We start from the raw sequence: 22,525 nt of genomic DNA, 5'->3' as shown, positions 1-22,525 counted from the left end.
AGATATTAAGGGATATGATAAATTTTATTGCATGCCGAAAAGCCCAACTGACATATTTGCACACAAATTTTAGGCTTATCAATATCCGAGAGCAGCGGGAGACCCGTCTTGCGGTAGCAAGAGCAGCAAGAGGATCGTGAAAACCTCTTACCTGTTCAAGAAGCTCTGGGAGGTGCTGCAAGATGTCACAATTGATAGGCCTAAAAGTGGTGTGATTAAATGCAATTTTAATTGTGTTGTTCGGATTTAAGCCTTACGCAATAAATTTGTAAAATTCCCTTTTTCAATATATAGAAAGTATAAAATGAGAAAGGGCTCGATCCACATGGAGACAACTATTCATAAAATCTGAACTTATTCTATGTTTCAGAGAGCAAATAAATTATATGATCTAATGGAATGCCTAGTAAATAGAGTGATGATGCAAAATGACATAAGGAAATCAAGCAATTTGAAACTTCTACTAATGATTCAGAACACCTGAATGACTAATCAGAATGATTTCAATGTTCAGGGCTTGATCCTCTTGAAAGGATCAATACCTAAGTTAAGAAAAGGATGGAAAGAAATCCTACCCCTTCTTGATATTGATTCTCCCTTGAGGGAGTCAACATCTTGAAGAGAAACTTAATGTAGGTGCTAAATAAGATGTAGTTACTAATAGATTCAATCTAAATGAGATCCTATAGATGGCAGACAACCTATCTAAATTGTTTTTGATTTTAGATTGCAATCTTGAACTAAGGTGATGCTCTCCCCTCAATAACTACTAGAGCATGAATATTTCGTTCATGTTTGCCATTTTGGCAACAATGAAGAAGTAGAAAAAGAAGGGAAGAAGAAACCCACCAGATTAACTTAAGAATTGCAGAAAATTTGACTCCAAAAGCTTGGTGTGTCCTTCCTGGCCAAGTAAGGTTGGGGCAGGTGCGAAGTGGTTTTTCCCCTTCTTGTCATTATTTTACAAATCCCTTTGGTGGATTGAAAGATCAGGAAAAGACAAACTACCCTCAAATCTGACGGTGGGATCTCAAGATATCAAGGTTTTGATTTTCATGGATTATGGCAATCTGAATCCTTCATTTTTCTCTCCTTCAGCTGTCTTTAACTCATCTTATCTTCCAAGTGAAGGAAGGAATCTCTCGGCATGTCTAGTGATAGGAAATGTGAGAAAATGTGGAACAAAATTTAGAAAGGATAGGAAATATCATTAGTAATTATAAATAAGTAGTGCTTGCTTTCTAGCATTGATTTCTTGATGAATCTAACGTAAAATAAATCTGTAAAAATTTCATAAAATCTTAAAACATATAAATTCATCTAAAGGAAATTTTAATCATTTTAAAGCATGATAACATGAAAATATAGATACTTAGATGCAGGTATTTATGATAATGCAGGATATTTCTACAATGATCTGCATGTTATCAACAAGGCATCTGGATTCACACCCACACGGAGGAGAAGAGAACAGGACCCCAAAACTGAAGCTCGGCAGAGGCAATCGGCACCGCCACCCCTTCTTGTGAAATTAGGGCAATTCAGGTATGTTGATGAAGCCCTAAGGTTGATTCATGCATTAGTCAGAGCTGGTTGTCACGACGTGTACTTAAAGGTTGAGTCCTTTGCGTCGGCTTGTGCGTCAAGTTGCGGCTGCTGGTGAGCTTGAACAGGAGTTTTGCGATGGTCCTCCATCAAAAACAATATATACATAGTAACTAATTCTTAACTAAGTATATTCTCTTCCTATATATACTTACCTATCTACTTACTTTGTGGTAAGCCAAAAATAGGGGTGAGTTTTGCAATTTTATAATCCCTTGTCATTCTTAATTTTAGTTTGTACTATAAAATTTATAAAAACCCTACTTAAGATGTATAGTGATAGGTAAAGGTATCGTCAAAGGGAAGCCAGTAAGGTAATTCAATTAGTAATCTTCTTGAACATTTTGAGCCTAATTAGAGTTAATTTGATCTTCAATGAAGATTAAGTCACCTTAATAAGATGAAAATTTTAGAAAGGCGGATAGAATAGATAAGAAGAATAAAAGAAACAGGGAGCACTAAATTGAGTTATTTCATCCAATTAAAAAGATCAAAGGAGACAAGTAGAGGGATTAAGAAGGAAATTTGATTTGGTTTTAGCTTGTTTTAGGGATTCGGTATCAGAATTCATTAACTATTAGATAACAAGGACAATCTATTTTATCCTAGATATTAAACCTTTTTTATAATTTATTTTTAATGTGCTAATAGAATAGCTAGGTCAATTTCATAATTTCTCTATTCAATCCTAGTAAGGGTTTGTTCATGCTGTTCAAGCCAAGAAATTTAGAAATGAAGACCAAGTTCAAGAAGAACAATCACAACCTTTACTAAAACATAATCCAAATTACTCTATAATACAAATACAATGAAAAAAAAACACCTAACAGGGTTGATATAGGATGAAGCTCCTCTTTGTCTTCAATCTGTGATAGAGCCACCTCCAGAATGACCTCCTCTCAAAATTAGGCTTTTATACTTGGGTTGCATGGTAAAAATTACCATTTTAACCTCATTTAGTAATTTATTTTTATCCATCAATGTAGAATTGATCGGAATAACATAGAGATAGAACGAGTGGGTTTAGATGAGCAAATCTACAAAAAAATCATCTCTACCGGACTTCAGGATCAAAAGTTATTAACATATGAAAATTGACCAATCTAAGTAGTTGGATCAATTTTCATTCATTTCATTTAATTAATTTTTCACTACAGGCTATGTCATGTTGTCCCATGATTGGCCGACACATTTAAACTTTCAAACAGCGCATTCATTATCGTAATCCCACGTACCCCCTCTCCAACAATCAAAATATAGAAAAAACAAACAAAAGTGGTGCGATTTACACTTACATGTGCGCTTTCAAAGTTTTACCCATTCAGAGAGGGCCACGTCACCTCCTATGCATGCCATCTGTATGCACAGCACAGGAGGTGAACTTACCTCCCAAAGAGAGAATGTCCTAGACTTTTGCAAACAAGTCCAAGATTAGATATGCAAGGCCAACTGACACCCTTTAAAGATATTTATTTATATATCCTTTTCGCCTTCTCTCTTCTCCATTTTATCACTAAAACCATTTTTAAAAAATCCTGATAATTGCAATAAGACCTTGCAACTATTTTTCTTGCATACAACAACGACCCAGAGCTGTTTTAAGGGCATAATTGCAACAAAATTTTAAGAAAACCCCCATTGACTTTAGAAGTTGGTCAAAAACTCATATTTTCGATATTTATATATCATTTTCCTAGTTAAAAATTCATTTATTCTTGAAATAAATTCCAAAAAAATCCAATCAAATTTCAGAAAATTTTAGAAAATTCTGTAATTTGTCCCCGCACTAATGAACATCAAAATTAAGTTTTTAACTTGCCATTTTTATTTAAACAGAGTTACTTCAAGCTAAAATAAATTCTAGAAAATTCATTAAATTAACATGAATTTCAGGAAAACCCAGAAATTACCCAGAAACATTAATTACATGCATATATATGATAACGACCCTATTTTGAACTCTTAAAATGCATAAAATTGGGCTAATTACTTGAATCAAATACCAGATTTAGGATGTTATGATATACCGCCCTAGATAAACATTGTAGTCCCTTAGCAACATCTATGTCGAACGGGACGATGATCGTGACCATGATCTCGTCATAGGGGATCCTCCTCTAGAGGATCCTATAGGCGAACAACCACCGCACGAACTGATGGATCCTGAGGAGGTGCATCTACCTCCACCACCAGCTAGGAAACCCGCTACTCGGGTCCCGAGGTCTCCAGCTGAACCGGCACACGCGGCGCCTCGAGCTTCTGAGGACCGGAGATCTTCCACCGCCGTCCCTACACGAAGGGCGCCGGTCGACGAAGCCTATGACGAGCCCTTGGCTCGAGATGTTTCCCGACGACCGGGAAAGGCTCCCATGCAGGAGTACCCTGTCCCGGAGTACCGACCTCGAGACCCCGAGGTCCCACCTCCTCGATACCCACGAGTTGGCGAATGGGAGCAAGACCGTTATGACGGCCGACCATCCCCACCCCAGGAGTATCTCCGCGACGATCGACGATGGTCCCCGCCACGGGATTACAGCCGCGAAAGCGGGCGGAGATCTCCGCCTCAGGAGGATCGACTAGTACCCCGCTACTATAGGAACTACTATCACACCGAGCTTAGGGACTCGCGGCATCACGATTACCCGGAAGATGGGGTGCTCAACCCCAACCGTATTCCGGTACGTGATGCCTCACACTATTCTTCACGACCGGGCAGCCCACAGTTGCCGCCCGTAGCACGTCGGCCGGATGTCATCACCTATGGTGACAGCTCCGCGTATCCTCCCCATTACAGAGCCGCCCCCGTCCCTGCGCCGGATCCGTACGAGGAGGCCCCACCACCGCCCCGAGCACCATCGAGACATGCGCAGGATTACGATCGCACACCACGCCGGGGACATTACCCCGACGACGATCAGCGGTACCCGAGACGCCTCGATCATCTTCTCCACCGGGAGGCTGCGTATCCACCATGGCATAGGACACCACCGAGACGGCCTTATCGTGACGATTACCCGGATGGAGGACCCTACCACCATCCCGCACCTCGTCACGACGACCTCTATGAGGACCGTCTGGATTATGATCATCCTCGAGGTGCACCTCGACGACCTCCTGCCCGTCGTCCCAACGATGAGCATGAGCGACGATGAGAGGCACATCGCGCGATGATTCAGAAGAGCGTCCGTATGGAGGTGCCGATCTTCGAAGGGTCCCGGAACCCTAAGGATTACACGGACTGGGAGTCGGATCTGGATAGTTATTTCCAGTGGTATCGTATGGACGACGATTTATGCGTCGCCAACGCCGAGGCACGGCTTGGAGGTCAGGCGAAGATCTTTTGGAAGAATGAGAAGGAAGCCGCGCGACAGAGGAGAGACCCACCCTTCACCTGGGCCGAGATGTCCCGTAAGCTCACGGACAAGTACGTCCCTAAGCTTTACATGACACATCTCATGTTGAGTTGGATGGACCTAAAGCAGAGGAAGCGTAAGGTCTCGGAGTACATCGTAGATTATGAGGAGTACCGAATGCGATGTAAGTTTGTGGACAGTCCACAAATTCAGATCGCATTCTTTATTCACGGGCTACGCCAGGACCTAGGAGCCCGAGTGCTCGAGCAGAACCCTTCCATCGTTGACTTCGCATACAGTCTCGTTGAAAGCAACGAGTTCAGTCATGAGAGCATCGCGGCCACTACCTCGCCAGCCCCCCGTTCCACTCCATCTACAACCACGGCCGCTACATCGCACTCATCATGGAACCAGAGCAGTACTACCACGCCACGACCCACGGCTCCCTCAGCGACACCGACGACATCGATGCCTACCCCGACTCCGACTCCCGCTACCTCATCGGCCATATCCACGGCCCGAGCTCTGAACGCCCCCCGCGACCCTATGCAATGCTTTAAGTGCAAGGGGTTGGGACATCGACGCAGTGACTGCCCGTCACTTATGGTCATGGACATTCACGGACAACCTGTAGAGGAGCAGCCGGAAGACGACCTCGAGGTCAATGAGTATCCGGCGAGATTCCCGACGGTGACGATGTGGATGACCCACTAGGGTACATCCAGATCACACCGATCCCTCCACCTACGACCTATCCGGTCGCCACCATGGATGCCCCCGAGGTTAGGACACCTCAGGAAAATCCCCGGGCGACTCCCGCACCCCACGGTAGCACCTTAGCCATACGACCAGTCGACGTCGCTCAGTGCACGTCGATCTTTCACACGTACGTCAAAATTGGTGGACGTACCCACAAGCTTATGGTCGATAGTGGGAGTTGTATAAACGGAATATCCGAAGACACTGCTACACGCTTAGGGCTTTCGTTGGTCAAAATTGGTGGACGTACCCACCCCGTACAACGTCTCGTGGATTGACGCATCGACCATACCGGTCAAGATGCAATGTTACGTGCCATTGAAGATGAGCACGTATGACGAGAAAGTCCTATGTGACGTTCTACCAATGAAAATGGGTAGTATTATCTTAGGACGACCATGGTTGTACGACCACGACGTGCAAGTGTCCGGACAAGCAAACACTTGCTCGTTTATCTACGGAGGGCATAGACTCATATGGTATCCTTCGGTGAGGATACCTTCACTACCTAGCCGCTCGGCGACGGCACCTCCCCGCGCCTCGCCTACCGCTATTATCACTAATGGCTGTATCTTTAGGCGCGAGTTAGAGTTCGATGCGAACAGGACGCCGATCTGCTACGCCATCACCCTCGCGGATGGAATTACCAAGCCAGCCCACGATCCTCCTCAAGTCACCCTACCACTTCGACTCACTCCTCACTTGAAATAAGAACAGACTAATGGCGAGACAAAATACATAAGTGGGATCGGTTACTTCAAGCTTATGGAATAGGGGGCCTCAATTCACTCATCACTATACCTTTGAAGCATTAATAAACCTAAAATCGGTGTGTAGATATATCGACATTTGGTCTTTTGGACTGAAGCAATAAAATTTATAAATATCCCTTAATCACTAAATACTAAGTATAGAGCAAGCTATAAGTCGAACCACAAGGAGGCAATCTGCAAGAATTTTATCCAATTTAAAATTAATTAATTCAAGAATCAATTAATTTTGAATTTAATGAACTTTAATTACGTTTAATTCTGTTTATAATTAATCAAAATTAATTAGAAACTTAATTTTGATATTAATATTTTTGGTCAAGACGCTCAAGGTAGGATAATATTGATTATAATATCAGATTAATTCTGATTACTGATTTCCCAATCAAGGTAGTTTTTTAAGACAAATTTTATGTATTAAAATTGGGAATTAAAAATAAATAAAGGGATTTATGAAATTGGACTTGAAGATGGACAAATTCATGGATGAAATTTTGTATTCAGGTTTTTGATATGCTGAAGTAAACTTGTAAACAATCAATTTCGAAACCTAGAGAGAGAAAACAGGTGATCTAACCCAGAGAGAGAATGTAGATAAATTTGGGGGAAAATGAATTGCAGAATAAATTCAACCCTAATTTTAAGAACTAAAAATGCAAAATGGATCCAAATCAATATAGAACTAAATATTAAAAAACAGATCTTGAATCAAAATCAAAGTTCAATGCTAGTTTATTCTCAAATCAACTTCAAGGGCATGTACATTTTGCCCATGCCATGGTGTTTTAGAATATTTCAAGAACAAGTTCAAAAAGCAAATTATAAACTTGCAACTTTCAATGATGAATCAGGATTTGTCGACTTCCAAATCAACTCCTGTGTCCTTTCTGGCCAAATCCTTGGGGAGAGCTTCAAAAAGTGAGTTTTGCCTTCTTCTCGACCTTCTCTTAAAAATCCAACCGTCTCGATTGTAGAGGGTGAAAGGACACACCTAACCTCAAAAGTTGGGTGCAATCCGACTACTAGTTCCCAAGATATCACAGATTTAGTAGCAGTTAATCATGGATGTTAGATCATTTTTTCTCTCTTAAAAAATGGCATTGTTCTATTGGCTGAAATTAGTTTCTTGTTTTCTCCGCCCTCACATCACATCCTGACATGTATTTGTGCGCTTCAATGGGCTGCAATCAAGTCTCCATAATGCTTTTCCTCACCACTTGTGCCAGTTTCTCCTTCGAATTAATGATTCGTTCATTATGGCATCGCGCATTGCGATGCCATAATGAGCCAATAATGTGCTCGTTCGACGCATCCAATGATTCACCCAAATTTTTGGGGCGAATCATGTAGGTGCCGTGAAAATTCAAATGAAAATCATTTAAATGCTAAATAAGTCATTAAAAAATATTTTTTTGATTCTAAAATTCATTTCTTGGCTGAATACTAGTCAAAAAATTATAAAATTCCAAATACTTAGTAAAACCCTTACCAACCTTTAGCTAAGTATTTGAAGACCTATAAAAATAATGTTTCTTCATTGCAATGGGGCTACATACCACGTAAAAACTATTTAAAAATTAGAAACACTAATAAAATCAAAGTGTCATTCATTTATATCCATTTATATATGATAACACGCAAATATGGCCATTAAAACACACAAATGTAATGTAAGTTATCAAGCATAGAGCTTCTCCCCTTAGAATTTCCATCATCTAATCACCCTCTAGACACCCTCCCTAATTTAAAATTGAACCCACATTGTTCAAAATGACACATTGTTCAGCCTCAAACATGCTCTTGATCTGCTCTAAGAACTTAACTTCTCTACACATAATCCCAGGCCAACATATGAAAATTTTGGTTCATTTACACATGTTAACTATGGTTATAAGCAGCTTTAATCCATGTAGTATTCCCTAAAATTAATGCAGGAATCACAGTTTTCCACATAAAATGAACTTGTTTTCCCCTCCCTAACTAGAGCATACATGGTCCTCAATGCATAACTAAGAAAATAACCAGATGTAAAATTGAGGGAGAGGATGGTAAATTGATGGAGAATGCCCAAACGACGTCAACAAAATGTCATCAGAGCCATTATTGTCATCATCAGCATTGTGGTTGGGCCATGTCCGGCCCGACCGGCGCGCCAAAGCATCCTTGAAGACGCACAGGTTTAAATACCTTGGGTAGAGCATGTCCACGCACGTGTTTGCATTTTCATTATCTGTTTTCTTTCCTTTAATTTTGGTTTTGTGTTCATCACGACAAGTGCACCTTATTCGTCTTGACGTGTCTATATCATCGTGCTTTTGTATTTGTCCGTATCATTTTATTTTCACATATTTAAATCTCTTAGTTTCTTTACTTATGTTGTAAATGTGGGGCTCTCTTACTAGAGTCCCTCTTGTTGGACTCATTGTAAGGGGCCCATCATGTTCCTATATAAGGCCATGATGGGACCACGCTCATGGTAGATCTGGATTTGTACTGTTGGCAGTTACCACTCATCCAGGTCTCACCTTGAGAGAACGTAAGAAGGAGAAGAGGAGGAAGAAGATAATTAGGGAGAAGAAACACGAGGACTGAGTTGCATCCTCAAGTTGCCTCAGCGGACTCATCACTGACGGTCCTCCCGTCAATCCCATCGCACCACCATATTGTTGCGATGGGATCGTCTTTCAACCTGCTACATAGGAAGAAATAACCATATTGTTGCGATGCGACGTGCTGCTATGATAAGGCTCATGCAGGAGGCCCCACTACTCCTAGTTGAACCCACAACAGGTAATCCCTGCGACGATTGTCACCACAACGAGCCCCGTGCGACGTGCGAAGTCCCACTACGTATAGTCAAACCCTCCATGGGTGTTCCTTGTGATTGACCGCTGCCACAAAAAAGGCCATGTGCGACATGTTGACAGGTCATGCAATTTCTGATGCTTCCATAGCTCGGCCCTCGCCCACTGGCCTGGGATACCTAACAACTGTCCCTTGCAGTTATTCTGAGAGGTGTCTATCACACCGATGAGCACTGAATGCTCCGACATCGTCAATAACCGCTCCTTTTCTGTTGGCATCATTTCCTGTGCATCAAGAATGGCTGATCGTCAGATGTATGCACGCCGCCCTCTTTTCATGCCATGGGATTTCCCGTGGCACTTAAGAGGTCACCCCATCATCCCACTTCCAATTGTCGCAACTAGGGGCCTATCAATCACGCTTGCGCCTCCGTTGGTCGCTGATGTCAACTACCCGTTAATCAATTGAGTCAACAATGGGGTGTCATGTTGATCTTGGCCCGCCGCACATATGCCACGAGTCTTCCCTTTGCCGCTGATCATTTTGTTGCACCAGCGCCCAATTGCTCTTGACATCGCTAGGTCCCCGCCGGCACACCATCGTCTGGTTAACTCCCTCCCCCTAACACTCGTTGCACCGCCACGCTCGAGGCTGCTTTTGTTGCACTCTATTGTTGCCTGATGCCCACGTGCCACTGGTGTGGCATCATCGTCCTCTTGCCTCTGCTATCTGACTTCACGCTCCTGAACTGCATCAGCGCTGCCAGCCAAGCCAAGACGTGCCCGTCTTAGGCAGTACTCCACAATGAAGACGCTGATGATGAATGCTGCCACCGACGAGGTACGTCATTCCCCTCTGCTTGTTAGTTATATTACTTCTTTCAGTATATTTTTGATTGTGCTCCACTGTGCTTGGGCTAGTTTAGGTGAGAGAGAATTATAAAGAAAACTACAATTTGAGCAAATTCCAAGGTACAGGTCAAGCCCGTCCGTTACGTGTGAGCCCCTATATAACTATTCCATTTGATGATGTTGCCATTGTCGTCACTCCGATGAGGGACAGAAGGCCACCATCATCATCACCGATTGCTCACTCAGAGCTTAGAGCTTGACGAATGCCCTCGAGTACGTGCCTGCACGTACATTCCACCTAGGTCATTTGTATCCACGTAGTTACATTCATTTAGTGAATTTATCCGTCAGACGACGCTATTGACGACGGCGGACATCACAAATAGTAGGGATGGAAGTTGTGGCTCATTGTTGAGATGATGGCTCACCGCTATATGCACCAGCGTTGACCCACTCTTTTGATGCTGCACGCGACATTCCTCTAGCATCACCTATGCCTCCGTCGTAGCATGCCTACCAACCATGACTAACTAAGGGGCATTATGCATCCTCGCCTCCTTCCACCCCACATACGAGAGCGACTGCTCCTTACGCGTTGTATGGGCCCCTAGTTCAGTATGGGAAGTATAGCCTACCAGCACCACTAGTGCCTATCACCCATCACGCACCTACAGAACATCATAGAATGTGGTATTCAGATCACATAATAATTTGACCTAGACTCGCCTTCTTAGGGCCGCTGAGCTAAGATGGAGCACACCAGGTGCAAGTGAAGACACCTACGGAGACGTCTTCAGCGCCACCATCCTCCTCGTCAATAGCCTAGCCGGCATGCGTCCAGCCCAAATGCCAAGGTGCAAGTGAAGACACTAGGGTCCCAATATCCCACAGAAACCACATCTGTATTTTTGCTGCTTTGATTTTCTCTGGTATGTGCTGGTTTGGTTTGTCATTTTATCGTGTTCCTGTGTTTGCATGTGTCGTGTTGTGTTTTCATGTTGTCAGATACGTGCCAACCTGTGTTTTATTTTGTGTTAAAGGAAGGTCCTATGTACAAGAGCCCCCCCCCTTCGTGAGGGCACTTGGGTCCTTACCAAGGGATCCTCTGCCCTTAGTAAGGGCAATCGTACCCCTATATAAGGAGGCAGGATGGTGTCCTAGTTTCCTTAGACCTTTGTTATCATTTTGAAGAAGTTAGTTCCAACTTAGGTCTCATGAAGGGAAGGAAAAAGTAGGAGGAGAGGAAGAAGAATATAGGACAAGGAGAAGAGGGAGAATGGTGGAGACGCCGCGCAAGCACCGCCACACCCTGCCGAGCCATGCCTCCAGCGCTCTACGACAAATGTGAACCATCAACGTCAAACCCTTTGCGTTGCAAGAGCGATGTAACATGACGTCCGTGTGACTGCCTCATGTTACACGATAAGGGATGACCGCAAGACTAATGCAACGACAAAGATAGGATGTATGCAAAAATAGGGAAATCAATGAGAAAACATGTTAGTAGCTGACTAACCCGAGTGTAAGTCAGGTATGACACGGAGTGATGTGGTCTGGCCAAGCTCCCAATGGTCCGTTCGATCCACCGGAGTTATGTGGTCTGGCCAAGCTCCTAGTGATGTGGTATGACACGGAGTGATGTGGTCGGTCACCTCGATGACCGACGAACTGAGTGACATCTACCGTCTGAAATGTCTGCGCCATCATCTAAAGCAGAATCGACACCATCAAGAAAATATCCTGCCTCATAAACGATGACTAATCCTACACTACAAACAACTCTCTTGACCAAGGGAGTATTCAAAAATGGCATTGGAAAAGATTACAATACTGCAAAACAAGGGGAAGCGAGAGTGTAACCTATGGGTTGAGGCTTAGTGCCCAATAGGTAGAAGACGTCTAGGAAAAAGGCAAATGGGGATTCTAGATGTCACACAGCATCAAATTGGGGAGGGGAGGGGGTGTTGGGGGGCAGTGTTCCTTCATCTATCCACTGGGATAAGTGACAAGGCGTTGCAGACCAATGCAAAAATTTAGGCCAGAGAAGGGGCCGGTGGCAATAGTCAACAATCTCGTTGGGTGAGGCTATAGGAGGGAGTGTAAATCCAATGTAATGGGTCCCCGGCAGTGGCACAAATGGCTTCAAACACCTCGAGTGATTCAAGACCATGGGTAGGATGAGGACAGACAAAGAGTAACCGTGCCCAAGTAGTAGAGGGTCGTTCTGCATACCACAGTTTGACCTGAATCTTGAATTTTCAGTCAATGGAGTCTCCGCATCTCCAAAAAGAGTCCAGGCTGTAGTAGGGAGACCCACAGGGAGATATACTGGTGCATTCAAACTATGGAGCACCTTGGAAACTCCAACGTATGGGAGTTGATGGGGGACCATCCAGCTTCGAAGACCCCGTCGAACCAGTTCGTTGAGTGAGAGCTCATGCGGTAGACTCATCATTCGGAGTACCCGGCCTCGTCAACGGCCCGTAAAGGTTTGACATTATCTTTCCTTGTATTTCCTTGTTTATTAGGCCATGTATGTCAGTCACCTATTTGTTTGTTTTTGTTTATTCACACATGTCTGGACCGTTGTACGAACCTACATGTTTGTGCGCGCGTTAACGCATGTGTGGGCATCTTCGTGTTTTTCTCTCTCCAATTAGGGGGGCCCAATTATTCTTAATTTGGCCTTCTCCCCTTCATTTTTAAGGGGGAGGCCCATATTTGTGCCTAAAAAAGGTGGGGCCCGCCCATAGGAAGAGAGGATAGAAGAAAGAATGAAAAAACATGATTTTTTTAGTGATCTTTCCTAATTTTTAGTGCATTTTTGAGTTTTCATCTTACTTACGAAAATGCCACTACGAAGTAACTAGAGAGAAAGGAAACCCTAGAGTTCGCCGCAAATTGCCGCCACCATCATCGCAAACTGCCACCGCCGCCGCCTTTGCCAGAGATCTATTCGCCGTTCCTGATGCTCCCTAGTGCCGACCTCGACCTCACATGGACAAGGATACCCCCTGATGTAACACGGTAACGCTGGGACTGACGGCTCGTGTTACGTCACAGCGATGCGCGATGCGAGGCGATTACGAAGATGATGCACGTTCAAAGTTCCTCGTAGAGCGAAGAGGACGGGCTGACGAGGGGGACGGTAATCCAGGACATCCTGAGAGGCGAGTAACTCAGGTCGACTCCAAGTGACCCGCAGGAACACTCGGTAGGCACGACGCGAAGGCGAGTGATTGCCCCAAGTGAGTTCACCTCTAGCGGATATGGACTGACAGTCTATCTCAAAGAGACCTATTGCTCAACGATAGTGGCTAACCTATCACAGGTATCGTCGGACAAGCAGCAATGGAGTACGATAGCGGGAGACAGTACTGGAGAGAGTAATATTGCTGTAAAAGTAAAGAGGGGGTATCGAAATAGAACTTGGTGCGGGGGAGTCCTAGCAGCAATGAACCTGACGAATCGAGTGGAGAATTGCCCAAGTCCGGTTGGTCGTGCAACGAGACCGGAGGCTAGCGATACAGGTGGAATCCCAAGATCCAGGCGGTCACCCCACAACCGGTAATGGCGCTGACCATCGATGTGGAGAGGAGCCGACACGCAGTCACACAGGCGCGCAGGAACTTTGTCGCCGGCCGGGATTCAATGTGCGCGCGCGAAGGCATGAAAGAACGCGCGCGGTGGCAATCAGCGTTGTGAGTGGCCACTCAAAGGGTGAAGAAGCAGAAGCCCGAGGCAGCGGCGGTGGACACTCGGAACGCGAAGGAGTCGAGTGATGGCAGGGGGTGTCGCTGCAGGGCAGAAGGGAAAAAAAAACACAGTAAGGATGCCCGAGCGAGACGCGTATTAAGGCAGAGGTCCACGGGCGTGTGGGACCCGCTCACGGTGAGAACGGCGTCGGGAAGGACTTTCCCGTGAAGGTCGGAAAGGCAAGAACGCGATGGCACAGAGACGCCCGGAGAAGGAGCGGCCCCGTCAGATTTCTACGCTCGCGAAATGAGGTGACAGTCGGAGCATTAAGGTCTGTGGATTCCGGCGACCGAAGAATCAGATTCAGGACTCGGCACCAGCGCGGGAGTCTTCCGCGGTTGACAGAAGATCCGAGGGCGCCGATCGGGATTGCTGCAATCGAGGGGGTGAGGGGGAGCACGGACGCTGCAATTTGAGACCTGCGGGGTCAATGATCCGGTCGGCGGGCTGAGGCAGCGCTAATCTTCCTGAAAGGGAGCTGACTGGTTCCTTCTCCTAAAGATGAACGGACGACCAGAGGAGGAAGAAGACTACTGTCTATTTTTGACTCAACGAAGAAGAAATTACTCAAAGCATTTCAAAACGGTGGTGGGATTCTCAAAAAAAAGCTTGTCCTTGTCCTTGGGCATGCCTTCCCTTTATATAGGGGGGGAGGGAAGGGTGCCAAGGGACTATGACTAGAGGAGGGGTGCGTCGCGTGACGTGGCCCTCCTCTTTACAAGATAATTCAACATTAAAACAACCAAAAAAGATGGGATCGGTTTGATAGATGACCCGATCCGACACTACCATAAGACGAGTAATATTGACTTACTTGGAATACTTGAAGGTCGGGTCACATGTGTCGGCACGAGCGGCTTGGCGTGGTCGAACATGCTCCGTGTCGATGTCGGCGTCGTCACGATGGTCCCCCATCATCCTCCCGGGGTGGGAAGAGCTCGGCTCCGTCGAGCTAGCCTGCACGATGTTGTCGATGGGCTGGAGCAGATCAGGCCGATTTCGTTGTAAGTCATCTTCAGAAATCCATGTGTCGTCCGATGTCGGTCGCCCCTACCAGTGCACCAAGAATGTGCGCTCCACTCGATCCCCTGCAGCGTTAATTACTTCCTGCAGTACTGTTTCTATCTTTTCCTGCCGCATACGGGTGGGGAATGGGAATGGAGACTATGTGCTCTCACTCACTTCACTACCAAGTTTCGAGTGGTTGTGAGGCTCAACAATGGGTGGCAAGGGATGATATCGGATCAGATCACAGACGTTAAAGGTAGAACTAATTCCCCAACTAGGAGGAATGCTCACGACATATGCGTTGTCGTTGATCCTTTGGGCTACTCGGAAAGGCCCGGCACTACGCGCATGAAGCTTCGTAGCGACCCCTGGAGAGTGTCTCTCAGGCCTCAATCTAACCATCACTAGATCACCCTCTGAGAATGTACTAGACCTACACCCCTTGTCGGCGACAGCCTTGTATTGCTCATTGAGGGATGAAATGCGTGAATGAATATGCTCATGCATGCTCCTAAGTTTGTTCGCAAAATCATATGCATCATTAGAAATTTTGCTACATGAGTCTAAGGGAAGAAGGTCAATAGGCTTCCTAGGAAGTTGACCGTACACTATCTCAAACGGGGCCTTTCCCGTTGTGCGTTTCACCGAGTGGTTGAAGGCGAATTCGGCGCGTGGTAGGATTTGATCCCATGTCCTAAGGTTTTCACCCACTAGTGCTCTAAGGAGGTTACCTAGACTACGGTTGGTAACCTCCGTATGTCCATCCGTCTGAGGATGGTACGCCGTGGAAAACTTCAATTGGGTCCCCATGAGAACCCATAAATTTTTCCAGAAGTAGCTTGTGAACTTCACGTCCCAATCAGAGACGATGGTCTTCGGTACGCCGTGTAGCCTAACCACGTGATCGAAGAAGAGACGAGCGACTCTAGATGCATCGGATGCCTTCGAACACGGCACGAAGTGTGCCATCTTCGAGAAGCGGTCAACGACAACCATGATGGAATCATGGTTCCTCAATGTCTTAGGCAGACCTAAGACAAAGTCTACGCTAATGTCTTCCCATGGCCTGTCGGGGATGGGTAGGGGCGTGTAGAGGCCCGCGTTCTGCTTCGTCATCTTTGCTCTCGTGCACGTGGAGCATTGGGAAATGATTTTTCCCACGTCTCGCTTCAGAGATGGCCAAAAGAACCGATGCTTCATCTCCTGAATCGTCTTGTTGATGCCGAAGTGTCCGCTCAAGCCGTCGGCGTGCGTCACCCATACTAAGAAATCTCGGAGGGATGTCCGAGGTATGCATAGCCTCTTGCCGTGAAAGAGGTATCCGTCATCGAGGTAGTAGTCCCGGGACTTCGGGACGGTGCTTTTGTGGACCTGCGCGAAGATTCTCCCGAAGTCGGGACAATCAGTGTAACCCTCGCGGAGCTGGTCGAACCCAAGGATTTGGGTCTTCATCACGTTCAAGACTAGCGGTCGTCTACTCAAGGCATTGGCTACTACATTGTCTTTGCCTTTCTTGTGACGAACGACATACGTGAAATCCTGTAGATAGGCGATCCACCGTGTGTGGCGATCGCTGACCTTGCGCTGGTCATGTAGGTGACGTAGCGCACTATGTTCCGAGAAAAGAACAAACTCCTTCAGGAGGAGGTAGTGGCGCCAATGGCGCAACGACTGCACTACGGCGTAAAATTCTCGATCATAGTTGTCGTATCGCCTGCGCGTGTCGTTCAGCTTTTCGCTGAAATACTCAATGGGATGTCCTTCCTGGCTAAGGACTCCCCCTATCCCGACTGCTGAGGCATCGCAGGACACCTCGAAGACTTTCGCGAAGTCAGGAAGTCTAAGTACTATGGCGGAGGCAGCGTTATAGATAGCAGTGAAGGCAGCGTTGATGACAGCGTCGAAGGGGGCAGCGATGGCGTGGCATGGACAGTGGCAATGAGCAGCAGCGGCATGGCGACGACTCCATGAACAGCACCAAGATGGGGTTTCTTGATGATTCTTGCACAACAACAAGATCAAGAAATCTAGTTCTTGATGTACGAATAAAAACTTCAAGAATGGCTACAGGCTGGGCATGGCGACGACGGTTCCTTCCACAGAAAACTCTCGGCGCGGGCAAGGCGATGTGGCAGACATTCCCACAATCTATTCCTAGACAAGAAAATGATAAAACTCCCAAGGGGAGACGGGCTTGAGCCAATTCAAGAAAATCAACTTTCAAATCAACTCCAAGGCTTTCCTTGGGCATGCCTCCCTTTATATGGAGTAGGGATCGTGCCCAATTGGACCAAACAGGAAGGAACCATCTCATGATGAGCGGCCTTTCCATAACAGATGTTAATGAAAACATACACATTGGACGAGACCCAAACACGAAGGTCCATCCACAGTTTGAAATGAAAATACAAGACATGAAAATACAATGAAAATAAGTGGTCACGACCCATCGTTAGGCTGTATACTTGAGAGTTGGGTCGTGAACGTCGGCTTCAGCTGCTCAAAGTGGTTGCTGGCGTCCTTTGATGTCATTGGCAAGATGGTCCCCCATCAGAACCACATGTATGTCACCTATCTTGTAACACAACATCATTGTTATCATTCCCTTAACATAAGATAAAATAACATAACATAACATTACATTACATAACATAAGATAAGATAAAATAACATAACACAACATAACATAACATAACATAACATGCCATAACATAATGAAATATAACACAACACAACATAACATAACATAACATCACATAACACTATGATGTAACATGTAATCGCAGAGATTGCACGGCACGTGTTACAACACATGAAGTGAGAATATATGCACAAATGGTATGGATGTGTTTTAGAAAATAGCTCTTGGCAAACAAATAACACAACTATCAATTCAGAGAGTACGATTCACTAAGTTTCAGAGGAAGAAATTGCCACAACTAAACTCTCAACAACATGTGGAATTCTCCAAGACCTATGACGTGAGGAGCTTGACAGCCCGATAGTGTCCACAACCCTCATTATGAAGTATCAGTCCTCAACCACAAGAAGCATCCTAACACAACAAGGGTGGCTATCTTATATGTAATTCTTTAATTCAGGCGGAAAGAATACATAGTGGAGACGGCACTGAAGGAGGCAATACTACTGATGAAGAAAAGGGGGATTAGGCGATGGCAACCGATGATCAAACACTACGATTGGCGATGAATGCGAGCAAGGATGATTCACTTGGTGCATGAAAAGATGTGTTATACCAACTTCGGTTGGTGTCAGGAGATGGAGCAGCAGAGGTGGCGCAAGGCACGTGCAAAAAGGGCATCTCGCAGCAACTTGCAGTGGCTTGCGGCAGCCTGCGGCATGCACGACAGTGTGTGGCAGCGTGTGGCAGCGATGCGCACGGTGGGTTGCACGTACAACTATGGCAATGCGCACGACAGTGCGCGGGGTGCACAGCGGTGGGTAACGCCCAAGGCAAGCAGGGTGCGCGGTGGGGCCGCGGTTCACATGGTAGCCAGGGCACGGCTGGCGCAGCTGAGATCGGCAATAGTGGCGGCGTTGTTGGTGTCCTCGGCGGTGACAGTGATGGCGACATCATCAACGTGCTGTAGGCAATAGTGAAGACAGCAGACCTCCAGAATAATCCCAAGAATGCATTTTCTTGATGGTTCTTGAGCGACGGCCGTTTAAGAAATTGACTTCTTGATAGATCCCAAGAACTTGATAAATGGAGAAGGGGTGTCATCATTGGCGGTTCTTCCACGGCTTATTCTTGACGTGGTGAAGCGGGCACGGTAGCAAGGAACCCACGATCTAGATCTACAACTGCTAACCTAACTAAGCGGGAAACAAGAACTCTAAAGAACAAGACACTTTTGAATTTCAAGATGCAACCTAAGCCGTCCTTGGCATACCCTCCCTTTATATAGGAGAGGACAGATGCCTAAGTGGGCTAACAAAAGGCAAAAACCATCACTAGATGAGAATCCCCTTAACATACAATGAAAAGGAAAATGAACGAAAATACAGGATAAGGCCCAAAACACGGTGGCCCAATTCGGAAAATACCCATAAAATCAAAATACAAGAAATAAAGTTCTATACTTACTAAGATCAGATACGCTGAGTATTTGAAGCCGGGGTCACAACCGTCAGCTCGAGCTGCTTGGCGTGGTTCACGTCGGCTTGTGACGAGGTTGGCGCGATGGTCCCCCATCACATAACATAACGTAATGTAACACGACATAATGTAACATAACATAACATAACTTAACATAACATAACGTAACATAACATAATGTAACATAACACGACATAACGTAATGTAAAATAAGAGAACATAATGTAATGTAACCTAACCTAATGTAACCTAACATAATGTAACATAACATGACATAACGTATCGTAACATAACGCAATGCGATGTAACACAGTGTAACACAATGTAGCGCAATGTAACGAATGCAACGTAACGAAACGTAACGCAACGTAACGTAATGTAATGTAATGTAACACAATGTAACGTAACATATCATAATGTAACACAACATAGCGTAACATAATGTAACATAACATAACGTAACACAACGTAACGTAACGTAACACAACGTAACATAATGTGACGTAATGCAACATAACGCAACGCAACATAACACAACGCAATGCAATGTATCGCAAAGCAATGCAACATAACATAATGCAACACAACGTAACTCAACTTAACAAAACGTAACAGAACGCAACGTAACATAAAGTAATGTAAAGATAATGTAACATAACATATTAAGCTTTCATTATTACAGGATGCTCCTCTATTGGTGACTTTATGTGTCTGCTAAGGGCACTAGTAGTGTACCCAGTTGAGGCCAATAGGTGTCAGATGTAGTAGGTTATAAAATTAGATTAAATTACCACATTTCCCAATCAGGGCCATCATGCTAAGATAATATATGGAACCAATTGGATTACCACATTTTTCCAAATTAATCCTTGTTCCAAGGAGTGTTTGATCTGGACTCCAATCTAACATTCCCATACTTTTAGACACCCCTGATGCATACTTCCTTTTGAAAAATATGATCTCTTTGTCGCCTTGGATTAAATTAATGTCAAAATAGGAAGTCAGAAGTTCAAGATCATTCATCTTTAATTGTTCCCACATCCACTTTTGGATGATTTTACCCTATTATCAGGTCACACACATCACCCACATATATGTAAACCTAATCTTTTCCACATTCTAGGAGCTTGCTACATGCCATAGAGAGGTTTCTTAACCCTCACGACTAATTATATTGGCCCTTCATCTCATAACCTTCCAGATGATTGACAAATACTTCCTCCAAAGTTTCAGCAATTTGGAAAGCTAACTTAACATCTAGATGATGCATATTCCAACCCTATGGAGTTGCTATATAAGTAATCAAGTTTATGGTCTTAATTTGATCTATTAAATAATTACATCATCATAGATCTTGCACATATCCTTTTTTCACCAACTGGACCTTGTGCCTAACCATTTTTCCCTAGATAAATCAATTCTCATTGAAAAGCCTCTTCATGCTAAATGACTTTATTCCAGTTATAAAAATTATTTCTTTTGATTAAATCAATCTCTGTGTCCATTCCTACTTACACACATCTTATTCAGGAGCTTTTGAGAAGGAAACGAGCTCCCATAACAGTCTCCTAAATAAATACTCAAGTGATATCTCTTGAGAATTGTTTTTCTATGACGTAGAATTTCTTCAAATCCTTGAGTCATAACCAGACTTTCCAACAAGGAACATCATCTGGGACTGAAACATCAGTCATAATGAATTGCATGTGTATCACATATTCCAGATTTTCAGAGCCACTTATTCACCATTAAACCTCCTCCATTGAAATGGCATCTATAGTACATTCCAAAGTGCTAACATTTAGCGTGCTACAGTTAATTAAGACCAAGTCTTGTTCAAACACAGAATTATGGCAGATTTCAATGCTGGGATGTGAGCTCGTAGAAACAAGTTTTTGATCATATCCTATGTTGGATCTAATATTTGAGCTAACACACATATAATGGTAGATATGAAGGTTTACTAAAAAGTTAGACATTACAATTTTCAAGTGGTTATATAAAGTTTAGGATGGAGACATCATTCAATGGGCCGTGGGTGCAAACATGTGAAGAAATTAAGTCAGTTCCAAACACTTCTATGGGTGGTTTTATAATTTGGCAAACCTCATGTGTCCCTATTTAAATGCTTGTGGTCCCTAGATTATATAGTAGATGAGAACCTTAAAGCTTTATCTGCATGACGACTCATTGTCCACTCATAAGGTCCAGAAGATAAATTCCCCATCTATTTAACTTAATAGTTTCTGGTATGCTTCCACTTTAAAATAGTTCTGTCAATTAGTATAAGAACATTTTTATATCTCTTTTAGAATGATTATGTTGATCTTTGAGATTTCAAACCTATTTTTCATCATATTTTCTCTGATTAACAGTGAACATTTTTTATTGTATAAATAAATTTCATTTTCAAGCTCCTAGCTGCTAAAATCTGTGAGAGAAGTTTTTTGAGATATTTTTAGTTTTCATTGTAAATATTTGTAATTGAATGTGATTTCGACGCGGTTGAATTTTGATAATATATTTGGGGCAACTCTTGGTCCAACATGATTTAGAAACAAAAACTACATAAGATGTCATGGCACATGACCTATTTTTGTCCACCCATAGTTGCATTTGACGGTGGCAACCGAATGGCAAATCATACAGCATTCTTATGTGTTTCCTCATGACATTACGTAGTAATGGGGGAGCTGGGTGATTACAATAGTTTAGATTCCATCAAGTAGCATGAGAAGGATGCAATTTCATAACTGGAACCCTGAAGGACCTCTCACATCATGAAGATGTGGATATATGGCAACAGCCCAGGTGTGGTTCCTGAATGGTCACAAAAGTGCACATTCTCTTAATGTGACCACTCTAATCTGGGCTAGTGTCACAATGCAGGCCCAACATGGCCAGGGAAGAGCTATATTGAGAGTGTTTGTTTAAAACGACCACCCTACTCTGGGCCATGGACAAGCGGAAGCCCTAGTAGGCTGAGTTGCCTACATGGGACATGCATGTCTGAGCTGGACATCCGATCAAGGACCATACATGCTCAAGGCAGCCAAATATGATATTGATGCCGGACGTCGTCAGGACGTCGTTCAGTCGTCACCGAGCGTGGTGACTTGGTGTCGATAAAGTAGATGGTATCGGACTACGGCTGGGGGCGTCGTCCAACAGTGAACTCTAACGGCGGAAACTACGATGGAATGGGAAAAATGCGTCTATTTGTGGTACGTGAAAGCGCCGACTAACAATGGAATCCGACTCTCGGGAAACCAACGGAGTCGCCCGATTGTAGGAGGTTGGACCTCCAGAACCTCGTCTGAGGGGGTCGAGGATGGTACGGCGCCGAACGGGGTTTTCCCTGCTAGATTTTGCTGACACGGGACGGGCAAGCCCCACTCATACAAAACAGGCAAGACACTTGTAATTCGTGTGTTTTCACTCGTCCTGTCCTGCTCACCTATGTCTATCCCGAGCGCGGTGGAGGCAATATGACTCTGC

This window comes from Wolffia australiana, chromosome 1 (assembly GCF_029677425.1).
Source record: "Wolffia australiana isolate 7733 chromosome 1, ASM2967742v1".
Taxonomy (NCBI): domain Eukaryota; kingdom Viridiplantae; phylum Streptophyta; class Magnoliopsida; order Alismatales; family Araceae; genus Wolffia; species Wolffia australiana.
The sequence above is the reverse complement of the archived record's forward strand: the minus strand, read 5'-3'. Positions refer to the sequence as shown.